Here is a 17,089-nt window from a genome sequence, read left to right as displayed (position 1 = left end):
TATATATATATATATATATATATATATATATATATATATATAGAGAGAGAGAGAGAGAGAGAGAGACACACACACGCACGCTTCGTAGTACTATTCATCCCTTGTATTACAAAAGTGTTAACGGCTAACATTTATATTCTTTATTTACTAAATACAAAAGTGATTTTTAATTTTGACCTTTGTTGACCTAAATAGCGACCAACTTTGGTCGCTAAGCATACGTAATTTTAAATTAGCGACCTAAGTTGGACGCTAAACTTAAATCAGATTTATTTATCTTTTTTATTATATTTAAAATATTAACCGGGTCCCAGATTAGCGACCAAAGTTGGTCTATACTCTACTGAGCGACCAACAGTGGTCGCTAAAGTTGAATTATATTTATTTATATTTTATAATTTTTTTTGAACAAAATTATAATTATTAAAATTTTATAACTGGGTCCCAAATTAGCGACCAAAGTTGGTCTCAACCTGTTTTCTCTTTATATAGCGACCAACCTTGGTCGCTAATTTTAAATTTTATTTATTTATATTTTGTTATTTTTTAAAAATAATGTTATAATTATTAAAATTTAATAAGTGGGTCCCATGAAGCGACCAACATTGGTCGCTAATCTGAGTAATTCTTTGACTAAGCAAGTCTGACCAGTCCGGTCAACAGTTTGACAAAATTTTCGACCAAGTTGCGACCAACGTTGGTCGCTAGTTTATTTAAAAATATTATTTTATTATTTTCACCAGTTTAGTGACCAACTTTGGTCGATTTTCTTGGCAAACCAACTTTGATCGCTAAATTTTGGTCGCTTTATGCAGGAATTTTAGTAGTGGAACTGAAACAGCAATAGGAACAACTATGGCAATTATTACTCCAGATGCAATTCCCCCTTTTCCTGCATCAGTTAAACAGTGTTTTATTTAAACATAAACTTAGAATAGGAAAGAAATATAAGGTCCCAAATAGGAAAGCGAAACAATAAATAAGTCGCTAGAATTCATCGTGGTTGTCATCACCATCGTAATTCTTTTTAAACTGCTGTGATTATGCTATCCTTGAGTTGAGCGTCTATTGAAACAACCACTCTACTTTTATAAGGTAGGAGTAAAGGCTGTGTATACATTACCTTTCCCAGACTCCAATTGTGGAACTATACTGAGTATATGTTATTGTTGTTTTTGTCACTAGATACGGAGAGGCAATGCGAGACAGAGACGGATTTATAATTTAAACTTAACTCAAGGTTCTCGGAGTGAATTCATAGTAGTTAGAGAGACTATTTCCGGAAGACTATCGGCTCAAGAGAATTGAAAATGAAGCAATAAACAGACAGTAGCAACAACAAGGTAATTAGACACAGGCGCAAATGGAGCAACATGCAATAACAGAGATCTAAAAGTACGATACTATAAGAATAGAGTCAATCTAGCTGGAAATAATGGCACAATATGTAATAGCAAGAGATTAGGAATAGGAAATACAAGACTAGTACTATAGTAGTTTTTATATTATAGGTTCAAAATCTATGTTTGCTTAAATTTTCACAATTTTTTATATATATGTATGTATTTTCCATTTGAAAATATTGGGTTCGGTTGAAGAAGTTACCTTGATCGCTGGTCGTTGGACCGGGCTGTGAAGAAGGTGGTGGCGGAGAAAGGCGAACTGGCGGCGGAGGTGGTAGCGCCACAGCCGTAACGTTGTAAAAAGAATACAACTCATACCTAACATTACAGCTAGGAAGAAGAACTCTACCACCTCTACTGCCATGACGAGGTAAATTTCCAATAGCAGTGCTCAAGCAACGGTCACAAGAAGAATCAGAGAGATCAGGAGTGCACTGTGCAAGTGTATAAAGTTTCTCGGGTGATGAAAAATTGGCTTCTTTAGTAGCAAACTTTTTCCCCATCATTTTCCTTTGCTGCCAAATTTGCTATTTCATCCATCATATTTTCAAGTTGAGACAATAACTTTCCTGGTTCACTAACATTTTGTGTATTAAACAAAATGGATCCACCTGATTCACCACAGTAGCAAAAAAAGATCAATTTGAGTGAAGTAACAAGCTTTCATCGTACCAAATGATAGGAATTTTTCCCTTTGGACTACATTTTTCTATGATTTTTTTACTAGCAGGGACAAACATATCGTGAAAATTAACCTAAATAGCCACCCACTAATCACTTAAATAGAGAATAGTCGACGAACGTTCATGCATGCACTACAACATTATGCATATATAGCTACGAAGTATATCGTAGCTAAATGCAAAAACTTCCGTAGCTAAACACTTTAGCTATAATATTTTTTTCCGTAGCATGCGTAGCAAAATGTAGTGTAGCTAAAAGTTAGCTACAAACTTTAACGTTTCATGGCTAAGGATTAATACATATTGCTACAAGAAAATTTATGGTGTGGCTATATTGATAAAACTATTGCCACGAAAAATTATGTTTGTAACTAATAAGTTTATTCTTTTGCTACAAAAAAAATAACTTTGTAGCTATCTTTTATCCTAGCCACAAAGGGATATATTGTGGCAAAAGATGTAACGTGTTTTGCCACAAATAATTTTATGTAGCTGTGCTCACATATTAGCCACGGAGTGTAGAATTTATATTTAGCTACGAATTCAAAATTTTGTAGCTATAAATCATCACCAGTATCCATGATTAATTATTTTATATATATATTTATTTTCTGATTAGATTTTCTATTATATTTTAATTAGTGATGAAAAAGTAATTTATTAGTGACAACAAATGTTTCCATCGCAAAGGCGCTGCTATTTTTTACCTCACTAAATATTTTTAAGTATTTTAAATATTCCATATCCATGCATAGTTTATTTTATTAAAAGTAGAAACATAATAAGCTCTGAATATTACTTACTTCATACAAACTAATCTGAATAATTCGAAAAGTTAATTCTAAAATATACAATTATACATCTAAAATTGATGCATCCTCAATATACAACCATTCTACAAGAGACACAATAAAATCTGTAGAATAAAAACTAGCTAATGAGAGGTTAGATAATAAGATGAACACAAATTTAATTTATTATCAAACTAAAATAATACAAACTATGTACATTAGGCTAGATATTTTATATTTAATTTATAAATTCTAGGGAGTTCCACATCAAAAAAAAATCCTAAGTAATTGAATATGTGATTGAAAATGTTGCCACTCGATCCCTGATCTTCTTGCATTCAAGAATTAAAATGTACCTTGTAATTTCAAAAGAAACAGCAATTAGCACAAAAATGATGAGCAAACCCAAGGAAAATTATAATACAAAGTTCAAGTTTAATTTGTTAAAATGCTACTAATAGAATTTCAATAAGAAAAAATTGTGTCTTGATATTCTTTTACAAGTATTTTTAACAAATAACAAAAGGGAAAAATTCAAAGCAACAACACAAATAAACGAACCTGTACACCTTTTAAAGAATTTCTTAAGGAATCCTCGTCCCAACATTACAACCTTATTATTTTCAAGTTCTCACGCAATATTTATAACAAATAAGATACAATATTTATAAAATTATTGGGATAACCTGCAAAATTTAACCCAAAAGTCTAAGTCAAATAGATATAATGAGATTCAAAAACCTTAAAATATAGAGATATTAATATAACTCGAAATTAAGAAGGAGTCAATTTCAATGGTAGAAGAAATGGGAAAGGAGGAGGAGGGGATGACGGCAGAGAGGGAGAGGATATGAGATTAGGTTTTGATTTTGTATAGAGTCAAATTCTGCCCATTACGTCTCCACGTTGGCAGGAACGACCAACGAATATACGCTAACCGAAGTGAGGGCACGACCTAAGAATGTCGGCGTAAAGTGTATCATCGGTTCCGTCGTCTCTCTTGAAGGAACGCGACCAATCTCTGTATTATTTTATTATTTTAAGGAGGGTCTCCTATTATATAAAGGAGGATCCCGATGTTGTATAGGAAGAAGCATTTTTTATTATTGAACAAGCTCTCTCCCTCTCTCTCTCTCTCTCTCTTTCTCTTGAATATCCAATCTATTGGAAGCTATAACAAATATAATACACATATCTAGGTCTTATTATCTTCGATTACGATTGATCCTTGATTCATTTTGATTGTTCTCACTTAAAAAGTATCTGATAACTTTTGGGTCAAACAGATTTGTCTTTGGTATTGCTTTACTTTTCCTTATATACTAGTAGTACTATTGTTGCTTCTTTTTTTTACTTCTTACTTAAATCAAAATAAAAAGCACTACTTTTTCGGTGATTAGGCAAATCCATAAATGCAAATAAATTAATAACAAAACAAATATGTATAAGAAAATTACCTACGCAAAAAAAATATGGAATTTACATTAAGCAAGATAGAGAAAAACAACTGTTTGTATAAAAGAATATTCTTTACAATTTTTCCTGTCCTATATGATTTTTTTCTTAGATTTGTTATACGCTCATATTTCAATTATATTAGCCTATTAATTTTTAGTTTTTTTTAATTATATTAATAATTATTATTATATCTATCTATCTATATTTTTATCTATACTATATTAAAAGCACGAAGGTCGTTAGCGAAATATCTTTCGCCAATAAATTTCACATTGAACATAATTGTAATTTAAATTACTTTCCTATTATTTTAAATATTTAAATCACCTAAAATTGTGTTATCAAATATTACCTTATTGAACTAAGAAAGAAATTCTAATTTTTAGCCTTTGGCCATCATAACATATTAATTAATAAGAAAGTGTGAATTTTTTACACCCAATAAAATACTATTTAATAATATTTTACGTGACTTCTTTAATAATATTTACCTACAACCTAGGGATCAATAATATATGATTTCTAGTCCATTTCATAACAAATTTCATGCTTAAATCTTAGTTTTATTAAAACCCTAGGTCTAGCTCTAACCCTTTGATTTTATCAAATTTTTAGTGTTTAATCTACCTAATATACACGTATTTAAACTAATAATGAATGGGAGTAACTTACCTTGAAGTGCTATGTTGAAATCCTCTCTTTGGAAGCCCCCAAATCGCCTAAGTGTGGAGTGTGAAATGATAAAAATGGTGTTGAGTTCGAATTAAATGAAGGCCCTGCCCAGCGATTTCCGCTTCTGCGGTTAGGGGACAGCATCTGCGATCCCGCACCTGCGGAAATGGAGCCGCATCAGCGGAACTGGGCAAGAGGGGGTTGGACCGCTTCAGCGGTCTGAGGCCCGCATATGCGGAACCGCTTCTGCGGTTATTGGGCCGCTTCTGCGGCTTGGGCCCTAAATGGTTGGACCGCTTCTGCGGTCTGGGGGTCGCTTAAGCAGAACCGCTTCTGCGGTCCCTGGGCCGCTTCTGCGGTTCCCCTTGGCCTGGGCCCTTCCGCTTCTGCGATGGGCTGACCGCATCTGCGGTCCCGCTTCTGTGGTCCAAGAACCGCAGATGCGGTTATGACAGAAGCAGCAACTTCAGCTCTTCTTCAATTTTCCTACTTCGCTCGAACCTCGCTCGTTTGACGCTCGGGGCTCCCGAGCCCCGCCCGAACATAAAGACAAGTCTGAAATCACGAGGCGGACCTACTCGAACCCCCGGAACTCCCAAAACAACGCTAAATCTTGGAATCACCCCCTAAAACCAAATGAATTAAACTATTGAATCTTCAAGTTCTTAATTCTCCTCTAACGGGTCAAAACGCCCTTAAACTACTCGGATTGGCGCCAAATTTTACGGGTAAGTCTTAACTGATATTTCGGTCCTGTACCAAGTTTCGGAATCTAAGCCCGGTACCTAGGAAATCAATGAGTACTTAGTTTCTTTAATTCTTTAAAACTTCAGTTTAACAATTTCACATAAAAATTCATTACTCGGGCTAGGGACCTCGAAATTCGATTCCGGACGTGCGCTCGGTCCTATATTTTCTCACGGACCCTCCAGGACCGTCAAATCACGAATTCGGGTCCGTTTCCCAAGAAAGTTGACCGAAGTCAAAGTTGGCCTTTTAAGAAAATCTTAAAGAAGCAAATGGACATATTCTACTCGAAAACTCTTCCAACTCCCCGACCAACCGTCCCCGCAAGCTATAAATTAGTTAAAGCAAGTACAGGAGGCTTTATTTAGGGGAACGGGGTTCTAAAAGGCAAAACGGCCGGTCGGGTCGTTACATTAGTTATACACAATTAATCTTCATGATCATCTTTAGGAACTTACACTTTTATTTTATAATTTAATACTATTTTTTAAATAAATTTATATTCATTGAGACAGGATTCACGCGCATCTCGCGTACCCTAAGTCTAGTACTATATTAAAAGCACAAAACCCCTTAGCAAAATCGTTCGCCATTTTTACCCTTTAACATTTGATTTTACACTAGACAAAATAGTCATTTAGTTATTTTCTTAGTTTTAGGAATCATTGTCGTGTCTCTCAACTAAGCTTGTGACAAAAACATTTTTCATCATGATTCCAAGTAATTGTGCAGTTTATATGTTATGGTGACTATTTTTTTGGTATAATTTACTTCGATTGTTAACAATTAATCGGCATCACCGACTCACCGTTATTGAGATGATTGAATTTTGAAATATCTTTTCACCTTTTTTATCCTTTAAAAACTGATTTTATATTGGACAAAATAGTCATTTTATTATTTTTCTAAATTTCAGAACTTTAAAATTAATTAAAATTTTGCGTATTAATTCTTTCCCTATTTGAACTTTTACATAATTAGTCCTAATATTTAGCAGCTAGGACTCACGTATACTATAAGCATTAAGAATCAAAACGAAATATTTTCTTTTCTGAGGGAAAGATAACCTAAGGTTTAACAAAGGTTGAAACTTGTTTTATTGACCAATGAACGATATCATCATTTTGTCCTAATTTTAATAAGAAAACATGTTCAACTTTAGACAAACTATGTTCCAAACAAATTGCCATTAATCTTTTTTCAGTTATTCAAACAACTGATAATTCCCTATATCATTGTATATTAAATTATTTATTGTAAGATATTAATTTCATTAATTAGATTTTTATATCATCGCTTATCACTTTTTTTATTTAGCTACATGGCAAACCTTATGATTCCCATTAGTTTAAAGATTCAAAATTTTAGTTTGTTTTGTTTGAAAAATATTGATAAAGTATTTTTTTTTAATTTTATATATTTTGTCATAAAAATAATAATAGTCATAAGAGAGGCCTTCCCTTTCGAATGATATTAAAATCTCAATTTTTAGAATCACTATATAACTTAATTTATGATAATTAATAAGTTATTGAGATAGTAATGGATCATATCATTATAATCTATTATTGTATAGATTAATATAAATAATTTGCTATAGAATGTAAGTGTTACAACATTATGGTTGTTTAAACTCTACTATATAATTGATTATTCATCATTAGTTAGATATACTTCAATTATTTTTATTTATAATTGGAAATTATAAAATACACTTATTTGATAAGAAATATAATATATTTAGTTTTCCAAAGATCTTAGTATTAACTATATTAAATTAGTAATTCTAAATGTACCTAGATATATGAAAATTATATAAAAATTTACATGAACAATATTGTTAGGGATAGATAATTAAATATTATATTCTATCTATGTAATTCTTAAGCTAACTATTTTTGTTGTGTGGTTAATTTGAGGCAAAAATATTCATTTAGATACACGATTTTGTTTTAGGTAATTTTATGTAGCTAAAAGATTATTGCTATAGCAAGTTTTAACTTGTGGCAAAAAATAATAATTAGCTGCGGAATTTATCTCAAAAATAAATTCGTGGCTGTATCATCTTATTCTGTAGCTATTAAACCAATTGTTGCCACGGTAATTTAGTTCTTGAAGCAAAAGAAATTTGTTTAACTATAATATTTTATTTTAGATAACTTGTTATGGCTAAAAGGTTACTGTTGCTACGATAAATTTTAATTCGTAGTTAGAATTAATATTAGCTACGAAATTATATTATAGCAATAACTTTGTGGCTATATTATTTAACTATTGCCACAAGTTTTTGATAACTTGAAGCAAAAATACGTATTTAGCTACTATTTTTTGCTTCAAATAATTTATTATAGCTAAAAGATTACTATTGCTACAGTAACTTTTATCATGTGGCAAAAAATTATGATTAGCTATGAAATTTTATTGTAGCAATAAATTTGTAGCTATTTAGGTAATTATTGCTACGATTATTAGCAATTATAGCAAAAATGAGGAAATAGCTTTGCCAATTTAACTTTTGTGGCTAAGAAATTTTATAAATTTGTAAATAGCCATGGAATTTGAATATTTGTGGCTATTGTTAGGTACTAGCCACGATTTTTAAATCTATAGCTAAAATTTCGTAGCTATATATGCATAATGTTGTAGTGATGGTTCGGGGAAGGCTGCACACTAAAGGGTGTGATATAGACAGCCTACCCTAATACAACATATAGGTCACACGGAGTTAATTTTACTATTGCTCCCAGGCTCTCCTTCTAGTCGGTAAATGTATAATTTATGTATAATATATGTATAATGTATATATATTGATTTGGAAAAGTAATCAGTGTATTCGACTGTATATTCTTGAAAAGAACCCATAAGATATAGTGGCTTATGTTAGAGGTAGGTTTAAATTGGGTTGTGCATAATTTGGTAAATACCGAATTACCATACCAAAATCGAAGTGGAGGAGCGAAGAGACATGGCTCACATAAGGATGATAGTCCAAAATCAGCAAGCAGAACGGTATTACAACAAAAAGCCAAAGTAAGACCACTCAAAGTCGGGGACTATATACTCAAGGCTAAAACACAAGCGAGCAAAGACCCAAGAGAAGGTAAACTAGGAACCAATTAGGAAGGGCCATACAAAATCACGGCAGCGGCAAACAAAGGATCATTCCAACTAGAAACAATGGAGGGAAAGCTACTACCAACCAATTGGAACATCGCCCACCTCAAATACTTCAACTTCTGAGAATGGACACCCTCCAAGTCGTACTATTTTTCCCTCACCCGGGTTTTATCCCAATTGGGTTTTATCGGGGAGGTTTTTAATGAGGCGACGAAGAGGACGTCTCGAAGTTCAAGTATAATTCATTGCCCCGCCTATCGACTACTTCTCCAGGCCGAGCTGAAGGGACTAGGTGTCGACGCCCCCTTTTTCTAAAGCGAAATCGGGTTTACGACATTCGGGAAGACAACTCTATTCCCGTTTGGGAATTGGATTTTTGGATTTGAAGAGTCGCCACCTAATGATTAAGTGCTTTAGGACACTAAGGGTTTTGAATTTGAAAACCAGAGTTCGGGTAAGGGCTAGAAATTATCTCGAGGGGAAGATGTTAGGCACCCCTCAAGATCCACTAGTGTGGTTCCCGACCATGCTATGTTGTGACTTTACAAATAATCAATCAAGGCTCAAATAAGGACTTGTTAATTGAAACTTGTGAAAGTAAATAGAAAGAGAGCAGAGATTTGAAAGGTCTAAACAATTCTAAAGAGAGCAAACAAAGACAAACAAAGGAAAAGGGATCCTAGGTTTATGATTAATATGAATCACTTCAATGCAATACCCAGCAATCACTCCTCAAAGAAGGGTCGCACGTGATATTAGCGCATCGGTCATCATCTCCATATTCTACCCTTCCCACCCCGTAAAGGTTATTTAAACGTGTGGATTGGTCACGAATGCTTATTGCGTGCTATTACTCGTCCCGTCCTATAAGTCCTAGAGGGTATTTAGGACCACTATTCCNAGCGATTTCAATAATAGGCATGCATGAGTTTTGTTAAAGGTATGATATATGTATATATATATTCAAAAAAAGCTTTAGATGAACCAACGACCGCGACGTGGTTCAAAACATTGCGACCTTTCTTGCTACGGAATTTTTAGGGTCCTCCTCAAAATTCTGCCCCAGTTTAGTGGGTTGCTGCTTCTGACGGCTGCTTGCGGTAAATGGCTGAAATTACTTCGGAATTTTGAGGGTCCTCCTCAAAATTCTGCCCCAGTTTCCAATTGCGAGGGGAAATGAAAATTTTATTGAATTGTGACCGAACCCATAAGGCTGCCTACGTATCCCCTCTTAAACGGGAATCAGGTCAGACGTAGTTCAAATTACATAAGGAAATCATAAATGGTTACACATAGCATCGCTTGACTGTATCTGAATTTATTGGTTTTGGCCAAACTTCTCTGTTCATTTCTGCAAGTATGAGGGCTCCTCCTGTCAGAACCCGATGAACCATATATGGACCTTTCCAGTTAGGGGAGAACTTCCCTTTGGCTTCATCTTGATGTGGAAAAATCTTCTTCAAGACCAGCTGCCCAGGTGTATACCGTCTTGGTCTGACTCTTTTGTTGAAGGCTCTGGTCATTCTGTTCTGGTAAAGTTGACCATGGCAAACCGCGTTCATTCTCTTCCCATCTATGAGAGCTAACTGTTCGTAATGACTCTTTACCCATTCTACATCGTCGATTTCTACTTCCTGTATGATTCTTAGGGATGGAATTTCTACCTCGGCGGGGATGACCGCTTCCGTACCATAAACCAGCATATAGGGAGCTGCGCCAGTCGATGTGCGGACTGTGGTGCGATAACCTAACAAAGCAAATGACAGCTTCTCATGCCACTGCTTATGCTTTTCTACCATCTTTCTCAATATCTTCTTGATGTTCTTATTGGCAGCTTCTACAGCTCCGTTCATCTGAGGTCTGTAGGCTGTGGAATTCTTGTGTTTGATCTTGAAGGTTTCGCACATGGCTTTCATCAAATCACTATTGAGGTTGGAGCCATTGTCAGTAATGAATGATTCTGGGATCCCGAATCGACAAACGATACGGTCACGGACAAAGTCTGCCACGACTTTCTTGGTCACTGCTCTGTAAGATGCTGCTTCAATCCATTTAGTGAAATAATCAATTGCTACTAGGATAAACCTATGCCCATTTGATGCGGCAGATTCGATTGGTCTGATAACATCCATTCCCCATGCGGCGAACGGCCATGGCGAGCTCGTTGCATTAAGCTCATTTGGAGGCACTTTTATTATGTCTGCATGGATCTGACAGCGGTGGCACTTTCGAACATACTGGATGCAGTCCATTTCCATAGTCATCCAGAAATAACCTGCCCGGAGTATCTTCTTGGCTAAGACAAAACCGTTCATATGTGGACCACAGGTCCCAGCATGAATTTCCTCTAGCAGTTTGGATGCTTCCTTTGCGTTAACACACCTTAGCAATCCCAAATCAGGAGTTCTCCTATATAGGATTCCTCCGCTGTGGAAGAAATTGTTGGATAATCTTCGCAGAGTGCGCTTCTGCATAGCATTTGCAAGCTCTGGATATTTTCCTTTGGCAAAAAATTCCTTGATGTCGTGAAACCAAGACTTTCCGTCTGCTTCTTCCTCGACATGAGCACAGTAAGCTGGCTGATCATGAATCTTTACTGGAATAGGGTCTATGAAGTTCTTATCTGGATGCTGAATCATGGATGATAGAGTGGCCAATGCATCGGCAAACTCATTCTGGACTCTGGGAACATGCCAGAACTCTGTCTTTATGAACCTCTTTCTCAACTCCTGTACATGATGCAAATACGGGAGTATCTTGGAGTTCTTGGTCGCCCATTCTTCTCGGACCTGATGTATAAGCAAATTCGAATCTCCGATCACTAGCAACTCTTGGACGTTCATGTCAACAGCCATCTTGAGCCCCAAGATACAAGCTTCTTACTCGGCCATATTGTTGGTGCACGGGAACCTGAGCTTGGCGGATACCGGATAATGCTGGCCGGTTTCTGACACTAGAACTGCTCATATGCCAACTCTTTTGAAATTTGCTGCACCATCGAAAAACATCCTCCAACCATCATAGGATTCTGCAATGTCTTCTCCTACAAATGACACCTCCTCATCAGGAAAATACGTCTTTAGGGGTTCGTATTTTCCATCCACAGGGTTTTCAGCGAGGTGATCTGCTAGGGCCTGTCCTTTGATTGCTTTCTGAGTCACGTAGACAATGTCAAATTCACTCAGCAGGATCTGCCACTTGGCTAGCTTGCCGGTGGGCATGGGCTTCTGAAAGATATACTTCAATGGGTCCATTCTTGATATGAGATACGTGGTGTAAGCACAGAAATAATGCCTCAACTTCTGAACTACCCAAGTTAGATCACAACAGGTGCGCTCTAGTAAGGAATACCGGGCCTCGTACGGGGTGTGCTTCTTGCTGAGATAATAAATGGCCTGCTCTTTTCTCCCCGTTTCATCATGCTGCCCCAGAACACAACCAAACGCTCCATCCAATACTGCAAGGTAGAATAGCAGGGGTCTACCTGGTTCGGGCGGAACCAGTACTGGCGGTGTTGATAGGTACTCTTTGATTCTGTCGAAGGCTTTCTGGCAGTCGTCAGTCCATTTGGTAGCGGTGTCCTTCTTCAACATCTTAAAGATCGGCTCACAAATGACACTGGACTGAGCTATGAACCGGCTGATGTAGTTAAGTCTCCCAAGAAACTCATAACCTCCTTCTTGCTCTTCGGCGACGGCAATTCTTGAATAGCTTTGACCTTTGATGGATCCAATTCTATCCCTCGACGGCTCACAATGAACCCAAGTAGTTTTCCGGCAGGAACCCCAAATGCACATTTTGCGGGATTCAGCTTCAGGTTGTACCTTCTCAGTCTTATTGAAGAATTTCCTCAAATCTCCCATGTGATCAGCGGCTTTCTTGGATTTGATGATGACGTCGTCTACATACACTTCGATCTCCTTGTGTATCATGTCATGAAAAATTATGGTCATGGCCCTCATGTAGGTGGCCCCTGCATTCTTTAACCCAAACGGCATCATTTTGTAACAATACATCCTCCATGGTGTAATGAAAACCGTTTTCTCAGCATCCTCTTCATCCATCCATATCTGATGGTACCCGGCAAAACAATTAACGAATGACTACAACTTATGCTTGGCGCAGTTGTCAATCAAGATGTGTATATTTGGCAAGGGAAAGTCGTTAATAATGATGCTCGCAGCACCATCAAACCATAAACCATCGGAGAAAGGTCAAAGACAAACCAGGCAGAGCTTCCGATGACCATCTTGCATGGTGGAGGCTTCTGGAGTCTCGAAGATAGAGGGAATCAACAAGACAAGGTTTCACGGTGGCTGGTGGTCGAGAGAAGTGAGGCTGGAGGTGGCCGGAGAGGCGGTCGATTCATCGGAGATGAAGGAGAGAACCAGAAGGTTCTAGAGAGAAGGGAGAGCGAGAGTCAGTGTAGAGAGAGAGAGAGAGAGACCGTCTCTGAAATGAGGGGTTTGGGGGGGGGGGGGTTGTTGAATTTAATTTTGGAAATAAAACCTGGGCCGTTGATCTCATTTGATTAACGGCTCAGATTAGATTAAAGCTGGACTGGGTCATTAAATCGGGTATGGGTTTGGTGATTTGAGGACTGGGTCGGGGGTTTTGGGGTTGAAATTGGGGGTTCAATTTGTGGTTAAAATTTGAATGTAAAGGGGTTATAATTGAAATGAACGAGGCTAAATGTTAAACAACCATTTCTTATCTTTTTATTTTAATAAAAATAGTTAAAATAGTTTTAAAAACCAATTAAAAGCACTAAATTGAGTAATAACATATAAATGTTAATTAAAAAACACTGGGAGCAATTTTGTAATTATAAAATACTATTAATCGGAAAATAGGCTATAATTGCAATTATAGCAATTTAGCTTTAAAAATACCAAATAAATTATATAAAATATGCAAAAAATCACCTTAGTTATATCTGGGTGTAAATATGAGAATAAGATAAATTATTCACCAAAAATGATAGTCTGGAAATAATTATTGAATTTTGTACTATTAAAATAGACAACAAAGTGATTTTAAAAAATCTTTAAAATAAGGAAAAATACCAAAACTCTTGGGTATGCTTATATATGCATGTACATACTATTTTGAGAATATTTTGAGTATATATAAATATACATAGGGAAAAAATGGGTATCAACACTAGGTAGACTAGAACTTCTCAAATGTATGTACGGAACAAAACAGAAACATGTAATATTCTCCAACGAATGAAATAAACAAAGCAGCATGCAACATTTTTTGCACAACTCCACCAAGTCATTCTACATCCTACATTCGACCTTGCTCGAATTACTTTACATTTGACCCTCGCTGAAATTACTTTACATTCGACTTCGCTCGAATTACTTAACATTCGACCTCGCTCAAATTACTTAACATTCGACCTCGCTCGAATTACTTTACATTCGACCCTCGTTCGAATTACTTAACATTCGACCTCATTCGAATTACTTAACATTCGACCTCGCTCGAATTACTTTACATTCGACCCTCGCTCGAATTACTTAACATTCGACCTCGCTCGAATCACTTCACATTCGACCTCGCTCGAAATATTCGACACTCGACCTTGCTGGAAGTACTTTATACTCGACTCGCTCGAATTACTTTACGTTCGATCTCGTTCGAGCTAACTAATTGTCGGCCTCAAGTCAGTCTATGTTCGACTCTGCCAAAATCAACATTACATGCAAATGGCCGAAAATTAGGGACTTTCACACAAAGCAAACGAGAAGAAAAAGAGAACGGGAATCCGAAAATACATAGCAAAAAGGCAATTGTTCCATTTCAATTGTTGGACTACAACACTTTTTACAAAGGGCTCGAGGACGCCCTCACAAAAATAGCAAACCAAAAAAATACCAAGTACAAAAGCTTCACGTCATATCATACTCATCATCATACCAAGGATCAGAGGCAAGCCCATCCACAGCATCGTCATTATCATCCCCGCTAGGTGTACCAGGGTCATAACCACAAGCTTTACGAGCTGCACGTGCCTTGACACGGACGCCCTCAAGCTCCACCTCGGAAACCTTCCCGGCAGCCTTCAAAGACTTGTACACGTCAAGTTGAGCCTCAGCGTGAACCCACATCTCGTACAGTTCCCGTGATACACTAGGATCGGCAAAGGTATGAGAAGTAGACAGATGGGCCTGCTGTTACTCCTTCTCGGCCTTTAAGGTGACGATCTATTCATTCAGTCCAGATTACTTTGCCTCCAAACTCTCGACACGCTCCTCCAACCTCGCCACCTTGAGCGCCGACGTCTCCGCCTCGTTAGCTTGCTCAGACCTACAAACACATAGGGTACCCTCTAAAGCTGCTGCCTTCGCCACAGCGGGCATCCTGGTCCTTTCAGCCAGATTCAGCTCTGTAACCCTAGTGCTCAATTCCGCCCCCAAGTCAACAACCCTGACCTCGCTTTGCTCAAACTCGACCTTTAGAGACGCCACCTGCGCCTGAAGATCTGCATTCTCGGCCATCACTCCCTTGCTCACCTCGAGCTCGTCCTCCTTAACCTTTAGCGCTCCCTCAAAAACGCTGCATCTGCTGATGGCCCTTAAAAGCTCCTCGTCCTTCTGCTCAGCTCTTCGTCCTTCGCTTTCAGCTCCTCGTCTTTCTGCTTGAGCCCATCACAGAGCGACAAAAACTGGCCGTCCTGTTTGAGTAAGTCAACCAATGTTCGGTGCTTAGAACGGTACTCTTGGTACTTGGATGTCATAATCTTGAAAACAACTGTCCTCCGCTTTCACGCCGATCGCGCTCAATTCCCAAGATAAGGGTCTGACATACAAAAAATAAGGGGGAAGAGAAGAGGTCAGTGAAAGCAAATTACACATACGAGATGAACTAACCTAACATGGGAAAAGCAGACTTACTCGCAAGGCCATGCCAGATATGCCCAACGACAGATCCGTGTCTTTCAGCGTCTGCAACGTCCTATTCTCAGAATCCGAGCACAAGGGAGCAAAAGTCGGCATTGCCCGTTCTGAGTTGGCCAAAAGATCGTAGTCTACGAGAATGACTAGTGTCGATTAGGACCCTCCGTCCTTACCTCCACGCGAGCAGTCTTCTCCACGAAGGTCCGTACCTCCTCAGGGTCACCGAACCAGAGTCATCGTCTTCCGCAGGGACAGCTCTACCTCTCCCCGCCGTCGACGATGAGCCACCCTAAGCAGCTCGCATAAGCTCTCCGCCACCACGAATCCCCTCAACCTCAGAGGACATCCTCTCCATGCCGGCACCCGCAGTAGAGACGACCCCGACGCCTGGTGTAGGCATTGATTCCGCTTCCAAAATGATGAACCTTTCCGACTCAACATCAGCTACGATGGCCTTCCCGGTCTCCACCCTTCGCCTTTTCCTCAGCGATGTCTCCTCACTGTGAGATGACTCGTCAACGAGGTAAAAAATAGGCTGAGAAGAGATCTTATCCGTCACGGCAACAGTTTGAGGGACGGAGTCCCTCAATGGCGGAACCTGAGTCCGACCCCCTCGAGCAAACTCAGCTAAAGCACACTGCATTCCAACTGACGCGACGGCCTGGCAAAATGCAGGGACTGGAGCCCTCGCCTTTTTGGAAACTCACCGACCTAGCACCAAAGGAAGGTCGCATCAAAAGGCGATAGCAAACGGCAATAAGCTGGAAGGGAGAAATAACACTTACTGGACGAAGTCTTCGGTCCGAAATGCTTGTGAAAGGATGCCCAGTCACGAATTCCCACGGTGTGGGGTAATACGCGAGCCACACAATCTTCAATATCGAAGATGGGAGAAGGTGCACGCCTCTCAGCAGAGAACACGGAAACCGTGAGTGAGTCGAAAACGAAAGAAAGAAAATAACAAACATATGACAAGATACTTACAATTATAGTTCCATTGCTCGGGAAACCCGGTCGGATTCGCCACCAGATGCTCGGTCTTGATGAAGAAGTATTTATGCCAAAACCGCTGGTTCGCCTTATCGTCCATTCCGGCCACCAACCTTTTGATTCCACAATGCCGCAGATGTATCAATGTACCTCTATAAAAGCTGGGCAAGAATAGATGCAGCAGATGGCGAATATTGACCTCACAGCCGGCCAACTCTACGTACTTCGCCGGCATCAGAAAAACTTTGTATAAATAAGGGGAGAGCTGCGCCGGGCAGACGTTGTAAAAGTGGCAAAACTCCTCCCCTAATGGGGGGGGG

General features: G+C 38.3%; 1 pseudogene; it reads right to left on the bottom strand.

The window, feature by feature from the left end:
* Positions 1 to 17,089, bottom strand: part of LOC109243007 — a 29,977-nt pseudogene that overhangs the window by 9,554 nt on the left and 3,334 nt on the right.

This window comes from Nicotiana attenuata, unplaced genomic scaffold, assembly GCF_001879085.1.
Source record: "Nicotiana attenuata strain UT unplaced genomic scaffold, NIATTr2, whole genome shotgun sequence".
Classification (NCBI taxonomy): domain Eukaryota; kingdom Viridiplantae; phylum Streptophyta; class Magnoliopsida; order Solanales; family Solanaceae; genus Nicotiana; species Nicotiana attenuata.
This window is presented reverse-complemented; position numbering and strand designations above follow the sequence as displayed.